General features: G+C 44.6%; 1 protein-coding gene across 6 annotated transcripts in view; it reads right to left on the bottom strand.

The window, feature by feature from the left end:
* The window catches only part of LOC102572400 (calcium-activated potassium channel subunit beta-2), a 183,091-nt gene that overhangs the window by 130,584 nt on the left and 33,649 nt on the right, over window positions 1-18,858 (bottom strand). The window lies entirely within an intron of this gene.

Below are 18,858 nucleotides of genomic sequence, written 5' to 3'. Positions count from 1 at the left end.
TCCTATTTCATGCTATTTCTCCAAGTGGTCAAAAATTTTAATTTCATCGTCTAAAGCAGCATTTTTCAACCCATGGATTGTGACCCAAAAGTGGGTCACAAGAATATATGAAACTGAGTAGTAGGGTCATGAACAAACCTATAAATAGGGTTGCAAATTCTCAGTGAATATGAATAGGGTTGCGAACAAACTTTAAAAATGGATTCTCCTTTACAGGAGAAAAACGTGGGAAACCGTGGCTTTTTCCTTGCAAGCTGTTAGGAATTCCAGCCTACAAGGGGTGTTTGGGGCCTGTCCATGCCCCATACACCCACCCCCCACCCCACACACTGTGGGGAAGCAGGTCAAGAGTGAGAGGTGCTGGGTTGGGGCTGGCCATTGATGTTTACAAATGGGTCAAGCAGGTCAAGAGTGAGAGGTGCTGGGTTGGGGCTGGCCATTGATGTTTACAAATGGGTCCTAGTACGAAAAAGGTGGAGAACCACTGCTCTAAAGTACTTGCAACTCCTTCTAGCTTGGTATCAGCTGCACATTTGATAAATATACTTTCTGGTCCACTATCCAAGTCATTAATAAAAATATGGACTAATACCAGATTTAGAACAACCCCAGGAGAACCTCATTTGATACATCCTTTCAATTTGAGAAGGAACAATAGAGTGAAATGTGAAATCTCTCATTGCATGATACCTGTCACCCACTTAAGTGATCAGAAACTGGTTTAAACCTGTAACAGAAGTTCAGTGCACATAAAGCAGTTTAAAAATGGCTGAAACTAGTTTTAGATAAACCTGTTTGAATGTAGTATCAGACTTAACTGATTTAGGTCAAACCAGTTTATGAAACTTCTGTCTCAGACTCTTTCCTGGTTCGAGTTAACTCACAGTCCTCCAGCATCCCAGGATGCTGTGCAGCCCTGATCTGTGCTGTCTGCTCCAGAGAGCAGGGCTGGCCCTGCCCCTCTGCTTCTTAGCTGGAGTAGTGAGGGCTGGCTCACAAAGGGGTAGGGGTGAGAAACCTGGCTGGGAACCACAGCCAGGTCTGCTGGGGTGTGGGCAGCCCCTGCCAAACTTTTCCCCACTGGACAAGAGGGGGCACAGGGTGTGGGCAGACAGGCATAGATGGAAGGGAGGGAGGGAGGTTTAAGGTAGCCTTCTACAATCAGGTCACAAAATCATTGGATGCAGGTGTCGCGGTGGATGTAGTCTTTCTGGACTTCAGGAAGGCTTTGACACTGTCTCCCATCCCATTCTCATTAAAAAGCTAGATGACTCTGGCATTGATGCCTACACAGCCAGATGGGTCACAAATTTGCTAGGGGGCCACACCCAGAGAGTGGTGGTGGATGGGTCATATTTGACTTGGAGAGAAGTGGGCAGTGGAGTCCCCCAGGGCTCGGTCCTCGGGCCCACACTGTTCAATTTCTTTATTAGTGACTTGGATGAGGGGGTGAAAAGCACCCTGTTCAAATTCACTGACAACACCAAGATTTGGGGTGAGGTGAGCATGCTAGAAGGGAGGGACAGGATACAACTGGACCTGGACAGGTTACAGGGGTGGGCGAATGTGAATAGGATGGGATTCAAAACTAACAAGTGCAGGGTACTGCACTTGGGCAGAAAGAACCAGCAGCATACCTATAGGCAGGGGAAATCCCTTCTTGAAAGTACAGAGGCAGAAAGAGATCTTGGAGTCATTATTGATTCTAAAATGAACATGGACCGCCAATGTGAGGATGCGGTCAGCAAGGCTAACCGCACCTTGTCACGCATCCACAGATGCATCATGAGCAGATCCAAGGAGGTGATCCTCCCCCTCTATGCAACACTGGTCAGGCCGCAGTTGGAGTACTGCATCTAGTTCTGGGCGCTGCACTTCAGGAGGGATGTGCACAGCATCGAGAGGGTACAGAGGAGGGCCACTTACATGATCAGAGGGCAGCAGGACAGGCCCTACGAGTAGAGGCTATGGGACATGAACCTGTTCAGCCTTCACAAGAGAAGGCTGAGAGGGGATCTAGGGGCTGTCTATAAACTTACCGGGGGGACCAGAGGGGAATGAGTAAGACACTGTTCCCCCGAGCGCCTCCCGGAGTAACAAGGAATAATGGCCACAAGTTGATTGAGAGTAGGTTCAGGCTAGATATCAGGAGGCACTACTTCACAGTCAGGGCGGCTAGGATCTGGAACCAACTTCCAAGGGAAGTGGTGCTGGCTCCTACCTTAGGAGGTCTTTAAAAGGAGGCTTGATCACTACGTAGCCGGGGTCGTTTGAGCTTAAACTTACCAGGGGTCATATGAGCCCTATATTCATTCCTGCCCAGGGCAGGGGGTCAGACTTGATGATCTGCTCAGGTCCCCTCCGACCCTACATCTATGATTCTATGAAATCCCCTCGTCCACCAGCATGGGACTGATCCAGGGTCTGCTTGGCAGGGGGCTGGCAGGAGACCAGCAGACTCCACTCCCTCCCACCTCTAGCACAGACTGAGGTAAGCAGTTGATAAAGGAAGGGGGTATATTTCCCCTCAGCAATCCCAGGCCATGGGGGAAGAGAGAAAAGGCTGGGAAACTGGGGCTAGAGGGACTGGTCCCCTGCCACCTGTGAGCACAGGGCCAAGACCTGCAGGACCAGAGATGTGAGGTGTTGGCAAAGACCTGGCACAATCATCACATATATGTGTTGGACACAGAGCTAAGGGAACAGGAGAGGGTCCCAGACTGCTTGGACTGGTGTGACCAAAGAAAGCAGAGAACTACATTTGCATTACATAGCAGAACTTGTAAAAGGTGGGAGACTGGAATACCTAAACTGAGACAAAATACAATGAATGCATGAGAGTCCTGCCAAAGGTGCTATAGGTGACAAGTGATACTAAAGTCAAGGCACCCAATGGGGAGGCCTGTGGATCTTCTCTCCAACACCTAAGACCACCTACTGATTCCTCAAGAAGGACTTTCTGAATACCTGGCTGCAAGGAGACACTCTGCCCCCAAGGATTACATAAGACTTATGCAGGCTTTCTCTTTTTGGTTTGTTACACTCCATTTTAGGTTAGACTAAGCTGTGTGTGCTCTCACTGTGTTTTACTGGGCTGTATCTTAGCTTAGGCAAAGATTTTTGGTTGTTCTTTGTTGTGTGCTTAAGGTTGCAAATTGCTGTGTTCAATACATGCTCACTTCAGAGAAAGAACTATTCTTATTCAAGCTTTTATGAATTCAGTGCCACTACCTTTTCCCGCACCCATCCCCTCCTCAACCTGGCAGAGGCTGCCCTTCCCCCTCCCCGACAGTGGGGAGTAGGGGTAGGGGAGGGGGAGAAGCCTTGCAGGCACTGCCCCCCAACTTAGGCAGACCTGAACTGGGGTCCCATGTGTGCCAGGGAGGGGATTTAAACCCCCACCCTCTAGCATGCTAGCCCCAGCTGGGGCCTGGCCATACCCCCTCCACTTAAGCAGGGAAGGGGGAAAAACCTTGGAGCTTCAGTCCCTTCCTTTTGGCAGTGGCTGGCAGGCTGGGAGGTATGCTCTAGTGCTCCCCGGCTTCTGGCCTGAGTCACTGCAGGCATGTGGCTACATTTCCTGAATCAAAAGTGAATGTCTGTTCACTTGCTTCTCAGTTTAATCTCTACAGCTTAGACTAAACTGCAAAGACTGAATGGATTCAGCCTCAGGCTTTTTAACTGTCTGTACTTAGCCCTATGGCAAGGATGTGTGGCTTTCAGTGACAAAAATCCAAGAGACAGGCAGAGATAGGTGTTGATGGTCAAGTATTGGATATAGTCAGGGGTTCAGGGACAAACTGATTCAATGCATCTATCAGAAAGTCCTTGTTGGTATAACATGCAGGAAGTCCCAGCCCTATTTTGAAACCCCTCTTCACCTTCTTAAGAGTTTAAATCTCCACCTCAGTTTTAATAGCTCCTACTGGCATCTGTGTCTGTGTGCCGCACTTATACTGTACTTTTGATAGAATCAAGTTTGTCATGTTTTCAAGCAACTGAAGGAATGGATTATAAAGGCATTATTTTTCAAACACCAATATAGTGCACTATCAAGCAAGAAACTTAGAGTTAAGGTTTCTCTGTGCATCTGTATAGTAAGAATGGAAACATCCCAGACTATATATAACCACTACCCAATTCTGTTCCATGGAAGGAATTGGGAAAGTACTTACAACTCTAAGAACAAATCTGTATTCCTGCTTATACAGTTTGACTGAGATTGTTTTTGTCTAAAGTATCTTGTCTACACCTAGGAATTGGACTAGATGTCCCTTGGACTTGATGTCCCTTTCAGTGCTATTTTTCTAAGATGTTTTTCTATAAATGCTTGAATTGCCACTTCTTTTATTTCAAATGTAATTCCTTGGCTGCTTAAACTGCAGGAAGAAACAAGTTATTTTCAAGAGAGGTCCCTAATCCATTTTTTTTTTTTTTGGCTAAGGAGACTGAATTATCCAAGACCAAGTATGTCTGGAAGATATTTGCTGAACAGTTTATAGTGCACGTGTGTGTGGTTGGTTCAGGTAAGCAGGCTTTACCCAGTTTCACTGCTATCATTGTGAATAAATGTTTTAATTGGGAATGGTGCTTGGCTGCCATGAAGATCAAAGTCTTCCACTTCACCTGCCGTTTGGCTGCCAGATATTATCTATTGTTAGTAGCTGGATGATGTAGCTACTTTTGTTTATGATACCCAGGTCCGGAAATGCTCAGGAATGGCTTTTTGTATTGCTACACATTGCAGAAGTTGCACTGTGCAACTTTCCTTCAGACGGATACTTTGTCAGAGCGATCGTGCTGCTGTGACCTTTAGCCTGGAAGGTGCTGGGAATCTACATGTACAAGAGCTGCAGGCTACTCATCAAGGGTTTGAAGACCAGTTACACTAGGCATGTGTGCAATTCATGTATTTATCATATGGGTGATGTTTAGATTTAGTATTTACACCGTTAAATAGTAAGACTCATTTGACCAAGGGATTACCTTTTATCCTACCTCTTCTTGCAATTGCAACACATACTCATTCTTTTCCAGCACCGAACTCACGTTTTCACCACTTAAATTTCTTTGGGCTATTTTTGGAAGGAAAAGATCTAGAAACCCTTTTAGAAATAGAGTGGATACCTCTTATTCATTTCTAGCTCCTCCAAATTGATGGGAGCCCCCAAGAGCTAGCTTTTGTGTCCTGCAAGGCATTGCTCAAGATCCTTTAGTTTCCAAATCCAAATCTTTTAGCTTCAGAATCAGGCAATTTCCTTTGCACTGTTTTAGCACCATTGTGCTTTTATTTACCTCCACTTGCCTGGAGACTTGCCATTTTAGTCGTAATCTATTGTTTTAATTATTTTCTGTTGAGATGCCCGAAGACCATGGCGTACTTTGAGACAAATATATTATTTATTCATTAAGTATTCATGACTATTAACTACTGACTACAGCACAGAAAAACAACTGTATCGGCTCCTTTACCACTGCACAACCATGTTCTGGAAGAACTCTTTCCTGTGGATGGGAGGGTAAGCCAATCAGTGTGCCCATTCATACCTAGATCCCTGGTGAGATGCACAAAAGAGGGTTGTAATGGGATGCTCTGTCCCTTTAAGAAGGTCCTACACCCAACCTGGGAATCCTGCCCTGATCCCATAGGAGACAAGGGGGGACTCAACAGTACTGGGCCACTGATGCAGGAATAGAAGAGGAACTCCTTTGGGAGGTAGTGCTAAGAGAAAGGGGGACTCTTGGTCTGCTTTTTGTGTGGACAGCCAGGTCCAGGGATTTCCCATCAATGGACCTTTAGCTATATGCACACCAAGATTGTTAAGCTATGGGAAGAGACCCCAGAGCCTAGAGACTATGTGGTCCCAGACCTTATATTCACCAGCAACACCATCTCTGGGCTAAGTAACAAAATGGTCTTAGATCCTATCCCATATTCCCAACAGTGACAGATTGGCATTCAGATCAAAATGGTCTATAATGGAGTAACACCTATAACAGTGCCATTTTGCAGATGTTTCAACCTTAAAAAGGCAAACTGGAAGGATTTTTCAGAGTACTTCAATGCTGCAGTCAACACCATCAAAGCATTACATGAGAACTATGACCAATTCATAAAAGCTGTACAAAAATCTACAAGGAAGAATATCCCATGGGGCTGCCATATGAATTACCTCCCAGGCCTCACTCCACAAACCAATGGCATATATACAATCTACAGGCGATGGTATGAGCTAGACCCTTTTTTCCTCAAACACCATCACTACAGGTGAGGAGCTCATGTTAGCCATCACAGAAGAATGCAGGAAATCCTGGCAGACCCGGATTGAGTCAACTGATATGACACATAATAATAAAAAGGCATGGATACCAATATGTAAACTAAGCGACAATCCATGAAAGGGAGATCAATATCATAGTGTCTCTGCTAACCAAATTGCTTCCCAGATGCTTCTCAATGGAAAAAGCCCCAAAGCCAAAAAAACAAACAAACCAAAAAAACCAGACTGGAAATGTACAAGTACTTTAAATGCCTGGGTTTTACAAGCCCCTTCTTAATCACCGAGTTGAACACTGGTATTAACGCACTGAAGGCCAGGAAAGCAGCTGGCCTTGACAACATACTTACTGGACAAACCAAACAATTCAGACCCCAGACTAATAATGCCTCTGCTGCCTATACAGCTCATCCGCAGCCAGTCAAAAAATCCAAAGATATGGCAACATGCTCAGGTAGGGTAGGGACAGAAATTGCACATAAACCAGTTTAAGTTATCAGAAACTGGTTTAAACCTGGAATAGAACAGAAGTTCAATGCACATATACCAGTTTCAAAATGGCTGAAGGTGGTTTAAGATCAACCTGGATGAATGTAGTATCAGACTGAACTGATTAGGGTCAAACTGGTTTATGAAACTTCTATCCCAGACCCCTTCCTGGTTCAAGTTAAATCACAGTCTCCCAGCATCCCAGCATGCTGTCTGTCCCTGGGCTGTGCTGTGCTGTGCTGTTTGCTTCAGCAGAGAGGGGCTGGGGGGAGGGAAGTGGTCAGGCAAGGACTGCCCTCCCAGCAAATTCTGGCTAATGTCTGGGGCCAGGGAGTGGGGTTAGACTTCCCTTCCCCTGAGTAGAGAGCTGTTCTGCCCTGCTAAAAACTTACTGCTGGCTGCGGATGTGGATTACAAATCTCAGAGGCCCCTGGAAGCAGGAAGAAGAAATGATGACCAACCCTGCAGAGTCCTGCTGCTGTGATTGTGGACTGCAAATCCCTTGAGGGCAACAGGAAGTGGAAGCAAACACACAGCCCATGCTGGCTATGTGCCAGACAGCCATGCTATAGCACCCTGTGAGCCCCCCTGGCTTCTCTCCTGAGCCACTGTAGGTTTGTGATTGCATTTCTTGAATCACAAGTCCAGGTGTTTCTCAGTTTAATCTCTGCATTTTAGATTAACCTGCAAAGACTGAATTGATTCACCCTCGGGCTTTTTGACTGTCTGTACTTAGCCATAGTGGTGCTCCTGAAGCCAGGGAAAGATCCATCTGACCCAAAGAGTTTCAGACCTCTCTCTCTGCTATGCCACACATATATAAATTGTATGAATGGCTGATATTGAACTAGCTGCCCCATACATTGAATCCCTGAACAGGGTGGCTTTTGCCTTGGAAAATCAACAATGAGCCAGATGCTCAATCTAACTAAACATATGGAGAACAGTTTTGAAAGAGGCCAAATCACCAGAGCTGTGTTCATCGACCTAACAGCTGCTTACGATACACTTAACCACTGACAACTCTTCCACAGGACCCTAGAAACAACAAAAGATTTACACCTAACAGAGATGATACAAACCCTGCTTGAAAATAGATGTTTTTTGTCTAACTGGATGGGAAGCAAAGCAGATAGAGGTGACAGATTAATGGCCTCCCCCAAGAAAGCATACTTGCACCCAAAGTTAGACTGGTTCTACAAGCTTAATTTAGATACTGGTTTGACCACATGGTCTTTCTACTTGCTGTACTCCCATTATCTGTTGGGTTTTTCCCCCCACAAAGGTCAATGCAAATGTTTTGCTCTATCAATGTTCATTCATTCCATTTTTGAAGGAGTATCTCACGACAATAGATTCTTTCCCATCCCATTGAGTCCTTAACATGTTCATATAGACTGTCAGCCCAGGTGCTAATAAAAACCAGCGCTAGTAATTGTTTTGTGAGGGAGAGGCTTGTTCATCAAAAACTAAAGATCCTGAGTTTTTGTTACTGGAGTGCCATCAGCTGTTGAGGATTTTGATCGCTATAAGAGAGAACCTGAATCCTATCCCAGATTCTATTGCACATGAATGTTGTTAGACAAGAACATGGAGGAAACAATCTCCCAAACCAAAATCTTGGTTGCCACACACACACTCTGTTACTTAGAGGATGGAGATGTGTTTTGAAAGCTTGGAGGAGATCCCCACTTTGCATCTTTAGCTCCAGCTGTGATACAGCAATCTGGGTGAGAGGAACTCATCCCATCCCCAGTCTCACCCCAGCACATGCAGCAGCTAATTCTACAACTATGCAGTTGTGCATGCATGCGTGTGTCTGAGATCTGGGCTAAGCACTTTTCTCCTTTGTACTTGATGATGAAGGATAAGTCACTACTGTTAGGAAAGAGTCCTTCAAAGCCTGTTAAATAGTATTCCTAATGACATTTAGTTTTAAACAAGGTTTTTTTTGAAGCCTAGGTAAAGATTTATAAGGTTGTGTAAGTTTTATTTTTTTTTAAAACCCCCAATAATTATTTAACATTTGATTTTTTTTTTTTTTTTTTTTGCTTCAGGGAAAGCCTCTTAACCATTAATTGATTGCTTAATCGGTCAGAAAGGGTGAAATTCCTCAAGTGAAGTTGGTAGCAGGCCCCAATTTTTTTTTTTTTAGGCAGAATCTCAGTTGAATTTAGGGAACAGAGTATTTTCAGATAGAGAAGATAAAAACAGACTGCAGCACACAGCGCCTAGATTTTTCTTCCCCAAAGAGAGATAATTGCATAAGGGGCTTAGTCTCCTGACAGCCCTATTTGTTTATGTACTTCTGGAAGTAGAGTCACTCAGCCCAGGGAAATCAAGTTCCAGGCTGCTGGGCACCACCTTGACTACCAGATCCCATGGGAGTGCTGAGAAAGTCTCCGGTACCTTGGGGACGTTCCTAAGAGCTTTGAGACAGAGAGGAAAATCTCTTGACAGCGGCCCCAGGATCCCATCAGACTCCCTTGGGACCCTGTGGTCACCACAATGCTCAGCGGGAGGGGAACACTGCATCTAGCACATATAACTGTTTCACTGTTCAAGGAAGTGAATGCCTTGGCACCGGGATAGGGATTTTCTGCTGACAAGTCCTAATGCAGAGTTCATTAGTATGGGGCACAAGTTGAGTGCGGGGTGGGAAATTCCAGCATTGGCAGGTTAACTCAAGCATGCTGCATTGCTATCAGCTTCTCTAATGGAAGACAATTCAATTCAATTCAATTACTGGCATAGTGTATCCCTATAGCATGAGCTTGAGGCTACTAGCAACTTTTCCTTTGCCCTTGCTGCTGGTAAAATTCACTCTTTGCCTCAACAACTTCAAATGAAAGTCACAGCGGTTCCCCTTTGCAGAAAGGAGAACCAAAACTCTGCCCTGCCAAACCTGGACGTGCACGCTCTTCCTATGAATACCACCGGACTGCAGCAAAGTTTACTTTGAAATGCCAACTAGACGAGCTTACAGTCCTCTCCAAAGCTGTTTTCAAACGCAGTCGCAGCCCAGAACAGTTGTGATATATTTGCCTCAACACTTTACGTGGATACAAAAATCTGTCACAAACGTGGTAAGAAAGTATTCTCAGAAAGCTGTAGCCCACTGGGACGCTTGTTGTGCGTTATACCCCGTAGATCCTACTGGCACAGTTTCTTAAAGTCAGTTCTCCATCATAGACATCTTTTGGGGTAAATCACAGCTATCTGCTCTAGCTCTGGTGCAGCTCTACCAGTGATAGGAACTGTAACAGGAGTAGCGTAGTGGTATAGTGGTACAGACTAATTTTACACCATCATTGCATCTAGATGAGAGCTTGCAGAAATGCTCAAGTACTTATTCTCCCGAGCACCTATAGGGCTGCACTAATGTTGTAGCAGTAGCAAATGATTTTCATGAACAGCTGGACAGCAGCACAAGGAAGAACGAACTGGAACTGTCATCTAAGAAAGTTGGGGGATGAGCACCCCCCAGGGCCAAGCGGACTTTGTTGATGCTGTGCAGGAGCTGGCCCTGAGCTAACATTAAATGTTGTCTGAAAGCCAAGTGATGTGCTGAGCAATATGTGCATGGCTGGTAGCTTCAGTTGTAATACTCTCTTGGACATCAGAGGTGTTAATTTATGCCCCCTAATTTGTCTGCCTGTGACTGACTGTCTCAACCCCATGTCCATGTCACATGAAATGTAGGTGCAAAGTGTATGACCAGATAGACTGGAAAGGGCAGCAACAAGAGCATAGCATGCTAAAGCCTCCTATTTAGCTTGGGTTAGTAGGATATCATACAGAAGCTTGCTGATTCTTTATTATTAAATAAATGCAGAATATTGAAGGCTGTACTATGTGAAATTGTATAGAGACTAGCACTGAACAGACAGCAATAAACTATACCGTTCATTTATGTAAATGAATACCCCATACATTATCATCTTACATTATCATATAAATTATCACTTTTGCTATACCTCCCAACGGTCCTATCATGCTTAATAAAGCTGTTCCTGGCTGTGTGCGTAAGATTGCTGGAACATTGTGAAACCCAGTCCTACACATTGCTTTTCATATAATAAAAGTGCAACGTTATTCTGACAGCCTTTCCGTTTGATGCCCCGATGCTTGGAATACATCCAAGGCACTCTAGCCTGCACCTGCGAGATGAGCAGACCTAATCTAACTGTGCATCTGTCTATTCTACGTCCGATGTCGCTCATAAATAAAGAAACGTTTCAGACTGACATCTGCAGAAACAAGTTTTTACAGGCATCCCCGAGACAGATATTGAAATCTTTGTTTAGAAGAAAGAGCGGGGGAAAAAAAGCGTGCCTACCTTTGATGTATGGTCGCCATAGTAAAAACAAACTTCTCCCATGGAAAGGGGGTGAGAAGGTAAAAGTTTGTTCTTACAAACAAGTAGATTGGCTATATGAATAAATGGTAAGCACCGCAGGGGAGGAAAACACTCCTTCAGAAATTTCATCATGCGTCATGTGGGACAAAAGAGCCATTGAAAAAGGGTTTAACACAACTCAGTTAGGAGTCAACAGATCTTGCCAAAGTTTAAAATCCACAAGCTTCCTTTTTAAACGTTAGAATAACGCAGGGGTGGATCATCCATTGTCTGCTCAGAAAAACCACAAGTGACTGAAAGTGGATCGTATCTGGGGAGTTTGCTGTTTACTTAATGTGGTTTTGAAAAACAATGTCTCTACCTGAATCCTCCCTCCGTCTTGGTCTGTCAATAAAATATATATGCCTGATGCAAAGAGTATCGGCAGAGAGACACAGCACCAGCGAAGAAAGAGCTTTGTAGGTAGATCCACGTGGGCATAACGCACGAACAAAACTTATTATTTCTTCCAGTTTATTTCTGCCTGGTATAATCTTTCAACAAAGAAAAAAATAACGGGTACGGAAACAAATGGCCTTTTGTCAGCAGGGCACCTGCAGTTGCATGGATGGTACTAAGTTAACAGAAAAGGGCAGAGAAATGTAAGTGATGATTGGAAAACCGTACTTACTGAGGCAGTGAGCGAGCTTTTTCTTTTTTGTATCCACGGTGTTACAAACCTGTTTAGTTCATTTAGCTTTAGTTCATTTAGCTTTACAGAAAGAGAAGCTGACCGTGCTGGGAAGAGACAAGAGCTCTGTGAGTTTACAGCTCTCCTAATCTGTAGGATCCCTTTAGTGCTCCTTCCCCTTTCATCCCCTCACAACTAGCTTGATCCTGGGCATCTCTCACAATCACCTGGAAAGGTGATGCTTTTGTGATGATAACAGTAAGATCCAGCCTGTGGTTTTGTGATGATAACACTAAGATCCAGCTTGAGATCACTGCATTAACTTAATCCATTCTTTGGATCAGGTATAAACAAGCCTTGCTGACTTGTGGCAAGTAAAAATCCTTGGCTAATGGCACTGACTGTGTCAAATCCCAGGTGGGTAAATGCATTCAGCTTGCCCAAAACAGAACTCTTGTTAGAGGCGATATCTATTATTAGACCAACTAGATAGTTGCAAAAAAAAAGTATTATTTTTTTGCAAGCTTTCAGGCTCATGTGCCCTTCCTCAGGCATAGGAGAATGCAAAGATTGTAAAATTTCTCCTAGGTAGAAATGAAACTTCATATTGCACAGAGGAATTGAAGGATGTTATAAGTTCCCCTGGGTGGAAAAGTTCAGCTTGTCCAGAATTTCCCTGTAGTTTCTGAAGTCTCGCGTGGTCCTGATGGTTTGCAAGCAATCGAGGATAAAGACAAGGCACAACAGGTGCAAGACACCGATGAGAGCGTGTGTGTGCTGGGTGCGGGGAGAAGAGTGTGTGGAAGAAGAGGTATTAGTATAGTAAGCAGAAGGCTCAAACTTACCCCACACTTACAAGGACTTTTATTTTGACATTGGTTCTTCTTTCCTTTATACCAAATTTAAAATCTCCAAATTGCTTTTTATAAATTCTTTTCAGTCTCAGCCTTTTTTTTTTTTTTTGCTCTGGGTTCTTTAACTCAAAGCCGGCTTTTATGTAAGAAAATGAAATTTACCAACTGATTAGTTTATCAAAGTAATCTGATCACTGATGGTGTTGGGAAGAAAATTGTAGCCGCGGTATTAAATCATTTTCAAAAGCCGATTACTCTGCGTGCGTAATAACTACTTTTCACAATGCCTTCTACTATGCCTAGTACGCACCCTAATTCGTATTAACGGCTCCAGAGGAGCCATCACAGTTTATCACGAAGTAATATGCATTTAAAAAAATGCTCAGATAAAGATTTACATGATAAACTTTAACGACTCCAGAGTGCATTATCAGTTATCCCACAGTCCCAGAAGCAGTCACTCACTTCTGGCAAACTAGGTAATTCAGAGCAGCACATGAAAAACTTCAGATCAGAATGAAGCGGTTATTCAGCCACTCTCTATAGGATTTATTTCCTACATTTAGGGGCACTTTCCATCTCATCATTTGTTGTGGAAGTGGATGCTCCATGCACAGAAAACATCACTATGATTCCAGCAAATGGAAACAACCAGTTAAATGCGAAAGCCCCCTATTTATCTTGTACTTTAATAACTGTCTTATATCTCTGGCAATATTTTACCGTGATTGTCTTGCCAGCCAGGCACTAGTTAAGATATCAATATAAACAATGCCTAGCTGGGAGGGCAATATCTATGAAATATTGCCAGGGAGATAATAAAGTTACTGAGATGAAGTTTTTAAATCATGACCAAACCAAAGGCTAAGCTAAGCGACAGTTTCCTTAAAGCTAATGGAGAAATGAATACTGTAAAGAAGTGAAGCTAACAACTACATCTCCCTAGCAAGAGGAGATGAAAAGACAACCGCGAGGATGAAAATAACATGGTTCTAAACTGGACTGAGGATTTTTCTGTAATGGGACCCTGTCCTACAGTGAGTTGTATAAGGCAATAGAAAATATACAATATGGAGTAATAAATCCATCCTTTGAAAAGGATGGGCTAACTGACCAACCAGATACTGTGGTCCAGAGATGCATTCAAAGATGCACTTCCAATGCATAACTTACCAGGACAATTCAAATGCTTAAAGTACATGCTTAGCTTTTTCACTGGATTGTTGTCTGAGATTTTCTTCCTGTTGCTTCCTGAATAAAAATGGAGTTGATATGTTGCCTTGTTTACAGTTGATCTTGGCAGGCCAGGCCTCTCTTGGTCTGCTATCTGCTACCATGTAAACCAGTTCAGCCTGTTTCCATGGTTGGGTTGCTGGCAACTAAACTGGTACCGCTGCCTGGGCTAGCTTGGGTGAGGATGGTGTGCGGAGACCTAGCAGGACTGAAAACAAGACCTGTCAAAAGGTGTATGAGCTCCTGGCAAACCAACAGCCACCCTTACCTGGAGAGGAGATGGGCATCATCAGGTCACTTTGTAGATGCTGTACATCAGCGGTGATTCTTTGGGCAGTGCCCCAACAGTCGCAGCAGGCTGACTGACTTGACTGATTTGATTTTCAGCTGAGCCAACAATAGCACACATATGGAAATACAACAATGCAACCCCAATCTGTATACACAGACTTCTAGGGCTTCTCTATTTAGGTGCAAAAGCCTGTATAAATTACTGTTTCAAGGCCTATATTTGTCCCAAGAGCTGCTATTTAGCCAGTCACAAACATAGCTTTTATAGAACAAAACCCTCAACAAACTAATCACAAGTATGTGCATGTGGCTTTCCCTCTCTCTTCTCAAACTGGTAGAAATCCAGGGTAATTTCAGAGCCTATTGAAAAATAAGTGGGTGGCAATGAAGCCTAAAATATTTCACTGAATCCCTTCATGCCACCTCCATTTTTCTGTGGAGCAGTTTGAAAATTTTATGTTTCCCAATTGTCTCTAGGACTCTCTTCTACCATAAATTTACAACTCTCACAACTCCTGAGCCATCATAGGAGTTTCCAAACTTCTCTGAAACTTGGGAGCAATTGCTTTTCTGCAGGAAGTCAGAAGCAGCTAGCTATTCTCATATATTCAGGCCTTCTGCCTTCTGTGTGCATCATCTGCTGTATCTCTTTTGAAGGTTGGACTATCTTCCATGACTCGTGGCCCTGTCTTTTTGAACAAAGAATTTATGTCTGTATAGGTAAGGGTACCTCACTGCAATACAGGAATGGTTGAGATGTGAGAGACCGGATTTTAGGTACTACTCATTTCTGGACACTTTAGTGCCAGAGAATCAGGACACACTGGGGGGAATTCAGAGAAGGGCGACAAAGACAGCTGATCTCTGGTGTGGCCACGGTGTGAACAAAGACAAAAAGAGTGGAACATACTTAACCTGACCATCATTATGGAAGGGATATCTATCTACAAATGCCTAAAGGATATGACCACTAAAAACTGAGAACTAGCTGCTTGAAGTCATCAGGGGAGGGGTGTAAGAAGGAAGAACACGTTGAAAGTGACCGAAAGATAATTTCATTGGAATATCTGACATGTTCCTCAATGGGAACATCTTTCAAGGCATGTGGTGGGAAAGTGTAAGTCATTTATAATTAAGGCCGACAAAGCAGCAAACAATCCTGCTCAGCCAGGGGGTTGAACAAAGGGCTGATTCCAACAATGCCATTGTTTTCCTCTGCCTGGCAGTCTGGATGCACATTGCAGTGGATGCACTGCATGTACTACTTGCAACTCTGGCGAACAACTATCTGCAGCTCCAGTCATTTCTCATTATCTCTTGAACTGCTGAGCAATTACTATGGCAGAATCATATATAACTGATTAGCATATCAGTGAAGAGCACCTTGGGGCAGCTGTATTCAACCATCCTTACATCCCACGATTTGGCTTGGGTAGACTTGGCCACAAGATCCACCAGGGGGGTAGAGCATTAAATGGCAGAATTAAAAAAAATTGCAAACATGACCAGGCTCAGTAAACATCACCAGCTGGAGGAAGAACCAGAAAGAAAACACACTCCCTTGGCTAGTTCTCTTTGCAAATGACCTCGCAGTTTTTGTTCTAAATATTTCATTTAAAAAGTCTTGATTAGATATGGGAGGAAAAAGGGAATATTTGCAACTGCAACCCTGTGCTATCTGGAAATAAACCCTAATGATAGCCCCCAAAGCAGGAGGTATAAAATAGACGTCCTGGAGCAGGAGAAAATGTGCTGCGGCGAGTTTGGATCACAGTGCTGATTGCCTCACACCTGGACTTCAAAGTGAACAGGCAGAACAAGAGCCATGAACCAAATCCAAAGTGCCGCCTCGCTGACTAGCTCAGCTGTGGGTAGAAATCTCAGTCAGGCTTCACTGGCGACCGGCTCTTCCTGCCAGGATGCCGGACACTGACATGAAAGCTGCAAAGAGCAGGCGAGGTTTTGGGTTTTTTTCTTCTTCTTCTTTTTTTTTTAAAGAAGTGCTGTTTGGCGTGCTCTGAATGAGCAAGGTCAGGCCCCTGCCCGTGTGAAATGGAGCGGCGCTACCTTTCTTATTTTAAATAAAAATAATGGTCGCTGAGCTGTTTTTAATGATGTTTTGCCCAGCCGCAGCAGACCAGCTGACAGATTTCAGCTCTCACGGCCTATCTAAGAAATGCTATACTGGGTCAGACCTGGGGTCCAGCTAGCCCAGTATTGTCTTTCTCATAGTGTCCGTGAAGTTGAAAGGACATTTGCGGTGAAAGAATAGTTTTACATGGCACTCAGATCTCATAGTGCCTGGGACAGGAAGGTATGTTTCAGTATCCCCATTTTAAAGACAGAAGAGAGAGCATAAGACCATGGAGCAGGAAAGTAGCAGAGTTTGGAAGACACCCCAAATCTCCTGATTCCCAGTCCATATTGCATAGATACATGCACAGGCACTAGAAAATGACCCTGGCTTACTTTTGGGTCAATCAGATGTCCTCTGGCAATGAACAGTATGCCTGTGAGCAAGGCTGGGATAGTTTAAAATGATTATGAACTCCCCCCCATGTGTTGTGGAGCATCCTGGCATGACATGCTGACATAGGCTAAGTACAGACAGTCAAAAAGCCAGAGGAAGAATCGATTCAGCCTTCACAGCTTAGCCTAAGCTGCGTAGATTGAACCAATAGGCAAGTGAACAGACCTTTACTTTTGACACTGGACATGCAGCCATATGCCTGCAGTGGCCCAGGCCAGAAACTGGGGGCTACTAGAGCGTGCCTCCCTGCTCGGCTGGAGCAGAGGTACAATGCATCCTGGGATGCTGAGAGACAGTGAATCTGGAGCAGGATCTGGGACAGAAGTGCAATAAACTGAATTAACCTAAATCAGTTAAGTCTGATACTACATCCATCCAGGTTTATCTTAAACCGGTTTTGGCCACTTTGAAAATGGTTTACATGCACTGAACTTCTGTTACATTACAGATTCAAACCGATTTTCAATCACTCATACCAGTTTTTGTGTAATTTCTGTCCCTAGCTATAGTGCCACCAAGCGATGCCTTGTCTGTGTCCGAATCGCCTGTGAAATCCAGGCTGTAAACTTACTGGGACCTTTCTGCATAGCGCATATCACAGGGTGTGATTAGAAATGGGAACACTGCCTTCACCTGAGCAGAACTGCCCGGGGGCCAGGCGAGTTTATGTTCCCATTACCACTTGAGTGGTACATTTATAAGACATTATATTTTTACAGAAGAAATGTAGTGGTTTCTATGCTAAGACATGTCTATGTGGCACAACGAGCTTTTCAGGGTAAATTAGTCCCAGTAGAGGGCTGTGCTAACATGGCTACGCGGCTTCTGATACTGCTGTAACTAGAGGTGGGCAAAGAGGGAGCAGATTGAGAAAAGGCCTCTGGGAGCCTGCATTGGTGGACACGGTCGGGGGTTGCTGAAGCTGTTGCGGGGGGATCTGTGCTGCAGCAAGCAGGAGCAGCAGCCCAAGCACCGCCATCCCTGAGTCCCTGCTAGGGCAGGAGACAGTGACCCTGTCACTAGCAGTAGCAGCAGTGGGGCTCCAGGTAAGGTAAGACTTGCTCTGAACCCCTCCTTCTCTCCACCCCCCCACCAATATCCCCCAACCTTCCCCTCCAAGTAACAAAACAGGTATGCCTCTGCCTAGATCACACAGTGGCAGCAAGGTCCGGTGCTCAGGGGGGGTCAGAGGGAAGTCAAGGAGAGTTGGAAAGAGTCTGGTGGGTGAATCCTGAAGTCCTTATCAAGGCCACACTCCTATTGCCAGCAACACAGCAACCAGCAGGTGTTTCACCTGAGCAGCAGCGAAGGATGCTGGCTGGGTCCGTTCCTCGCTTTTACTGGCGTGTTTATAAAAAGGCTAAATGTGCATTTGCATGAGTGTAAATATGGGTTAAAGCTGAAAACACTGGGCTGCCTCCAAATGAGCTGTAGCAGTCATTTGGGTAAATAATATATGACGATTGTTTTGTTCCCCTCTGTTTCTTGTTTAGGAACATGAGAGAGGAGGGCTATTAGTGTTTATAAAAGTGACAGACTGTCAGTCGTGCCAGAGCTTTGTGCCCAAGAGCGAGGAGCTGAGCTGACTTCTGTTTTGATGCAGCTTGCTCAGGAAGAAGTGCAGTCCTGCCTTTGCACCATGGCCCCTGTTTTCTGCATGCTGGCGCTCTCCCTGGCCAGGATGGTCCAGGCCCTCTCTCAGCCAGGGGCAAGCTGGACACAGCGGCAGAGATCAGAGAGAGATTGTGGCAAGTAGCTCAAAGGTGGTGGGTCACAGCTGTTTGGAAGCAGGCTGGTCCCTGAGAGGCGCTGGACAGGGGCCTGCAGGGAGAGGCGAGGACATGCCCTGAGGGAGGTGGATGAGCATCCGGCTAGGTTTTGCATGCTCTTTCTAGCAGTGCAGGAGGAGGGAGACAAGTCACCTCACTTCCATTGAAATCTGGCTGTTCCTAGAAAACGAGTTCTCTCCTGGAGAAAACTTTGACTTTTTTGAAGACCAAAACTACTGAATAGAAAAATGCTGGGTTCATATCTTCTTCCTCCACAGCATCTACTATTCCTGCCGCTGTCAGAGACATGATATTGGGCTCCTTGGTTATTGCTCTGAACCAGTCTGGCACTTTTCATATTCTTTACAAATGAATATTTGCTTT

Source organism: Alligator mississippiensis, chromosome 7, assembly GCF_030867095.1.
Source record: "Alligator mississippiensis isolate rAllMis1 chromosome 7, rAllMis1, whole genome shotgun sequence".
In the NCBI taxonomy this organism is placed as follows: Eukaryota; Metazoa; Chordata; order Crocodylia; family Alligatoridae; genus Alligator; species Alligator mississippiensis.
The sequence above is the reverse complement of the archived record's forward strand: the minus strand, read 5'-3'. Positions and strand labels throughout refer to the sequence as shown.